Here is a 2,930-nt window from a genome sequence, read left to right as displayed (position 1 = left end):
TGTCTGCTCTTGGTACTAAATGCTTGACTGCGTTTATTTTAGTACAATGACGCCCTCTATAGTTTCAGAAAACTTTACTACCGTTCAAAGATCCTCTACCACAACATTACGCGCTTATTATATTAATTGATTGGTCCTTAGTGGGGTCCTTGGTTCTCGCAAGGGCATAAGCGCAACGCAAGGTAATTTGACCAAAAGCGAAATTATTCGTCATTGGTCAACTCGACTGCGTTGTGCTTACGTCCTTGCAAGCAAGCAAGCTTCACATATAAAGGGAAACTGTATTTCCAAAAATGTACTAATCCAGTGTGTGTGCTAAGTACACGGTACTATCTGCTGTATGTTACCACACAGCAGACACAGGCGTTTTCACTTCAGTTTTATCTGATAATAAATGGTTCGTTACGTTTTATATAATTAAGTAAGAAATACAATGTACGGTAGTTTGGTAAGCGGTTCCAGACTGTATTCAATTACCGGGATAACAATTTTTATATCAGTTGGGACAGAACCCGATGATCATGAGGTATTGATAATAGGCACTAAAGGTTTTAAAATAAACAGAGAAGCAGATTTTATAAGTTGAGGACTTTATACCATCATGGCCAAGAGCAGTATTTTTTTTTTTTTTTAATATAGTGGTTAATTTCATGCTCAGTAGCAGGTTTAAAAAACACTTGAAGAGGTAAAATTTCATTTTAAGAAAGTTCTGTGAGTGTTTTGATCATTTTGACCTTCATGCCTAAATTTATTATTTAGTTTTTCTCCGATATTAAAAAAAAAGGAGTTACATCAGCATTCTTATCATTATAAGAGAAAGTCTCAGTACCCAATTTGATGTTCGTAATATCATTTAGGATTGTCCACGTTTTTCAAATATCTTATTATTTTTGTTCAAACTGCAACATATAATATTCTTTTTTCCGATTTCTAATAGTACAGGTAGTAGTTAACTTGTTTCTAAAATGTATGGACAAAAAAACATCAATTTTCTAACAACCAAATAATCAATGGTGACTCCGTGCTAAGTAACCGAAATTGTCTGCTCTTGGTACTAAATGCTTGACTGCGTTTATTTTAGTACAATGACGCCCTCTATAGTTTTCCGAAAACTTTACTACCGTTCTACAGTACCAGGGAAGAAACTCTTCCCTGGTTCTATGAAGATCCGACTACAACCACCACAACGTCGTTGTTCTAAAATTTTAGGTACCCCCATAACAGAGTGCACCCCCTATCGAATTACAAATGACGTCACAGTCTAATTTGCATTTGCGAACCGCCCATATTTTTTAGCATCCCCTCTGATGATGATGATATGGATCGCGTGTGTTAAAAAAGAAGAAGTGTGTACTGTACGTCGTGTGTCGTACGGGATACTAGGCCTATAGGTAGTAGGCCTAGGCCTAGATGGCCGGCCTAGGTCTAGGGCCTAGGCCTAGTTATTTATTAATTATTCTTTTTTAATTAGCCTAGAGGAAGGATATATTTCCCACTCCGTAATAAAGTATACTACTATTATTAAAGACATACACTAGGCCTAGCATAGGTCTACAATACAAGTCATAGGCCTAGCTAGGCCTAGCTAGGCCTGACTGAGACTGTGAAAAGGTAAAAATAAATGGGGTCGGATGGTGGTGGTGAGTAGGGGCCGTATCCCGTAGGGCCAGGCCTACTACCCAAGTAGTAAGGGATTCCCGTGTAGTAAGCATTCTACTACTGGGCCTACTACTTATATAGAATATAGGCCTAAAAGAAAGTTTATTAATTATTGTCTACTCTACTACTAGCCTTATTAGGTAAAGTAATACTACTACTATAGGCCTAGGGCCTAGGCTTATTCCTAGTAGATGGTGGTAGAGATAGTACTTATAGTAGTTACTAGCCTACTCAGTAGAGACCTAACTAGGCCTAGGGCCTAGGCGTTTATTTTTTAGGTGTAATGTGGTAACAGGAAATACAGTATAAATCTAATAAATATCCCCTACTACTAGTACTAGCTATGAAAAAATTTGGCACCTCTATTTAAACGTCAAACTTTTGTGTTGTGCGATCTGTTCTTTGTAGGGCGTCATTTAAAAACTTATTTTAAATATTTTATATATTTGACAATAAATGCTGTGCAAGCAGCGCATTCATTCATTCAGAATAGTCCTACTGTATAAGTGAATACAGTGAAAATTGTATTATCAAAATACTTGGTAAATTGTAGATCATGTCATTCTACTACAGATTGAAATGTGATACACAATTGTGTATAATGGATTTGACGGAGCCTTTATTAAAAATCATGTTCTATTGGGAGAGTTCCACTATTGGTAGGCTTCTTAGACCTAAAATACTTCAAATTTGGTTAGAAATCATAAAACTTGGTATGGCAAATTGTATCAAAAATTTGCAACTTTTAACAATTTCAAATTTGAGACCATTTCAATTTTGACATTTGACCTCGTAAAAACACGAAAATAATGACAAATGATGCAAAAGTATTGCCTGGTAAGGTTTTATGGTATAAAATTGAAACCTTATTTAAAATTGAGGGCACTCCAAAAGCACTTGAACAAAACGACACAATTGTGAAAAATGTTAAAATTAAATTGATGTAAAAAGGCGTACTGTACTTTGGACAAATTAACAACACTGGGGTTATTCATTCATTCATTCATTCTTTTATTTCGGAATCTCTGGTCCATAGAAAGTGAAAATTACATATAAATGAAATAAAATAAACAAGACTAATTACTACTACTACTGTAATCCACCTAGAGGGCATCTTCGACTTAACTAAGACGTTGCTTATAATCGTTGAGACTAAAATATTTTCGCTTGCATTTAGTCTACCCATCAGGCCATATATTGATTTCTTGGCAATTCATAAAAAGAAGGAATTCTACATTCCGTAAACATAAGGCTGACACTGCAATGTCGAG

Source organism: Antedon mediterranea, chromosome 1 (assembly GCF_964355755.1).
Source record: "Antedon mediterranea chromosome 1, ecAntMedi1.1, whole genome shotgun sequence".
Taxonomy (NCBI): domain Eukaryota; kingdom Metazoa; phylum Echinodermata; class Crinoidea; order Comatulida; family Antedonidae; genus Antedon; species Antedon mediterranea.
Note: the sequence above shows the minus strand (reverse complement) of the source record.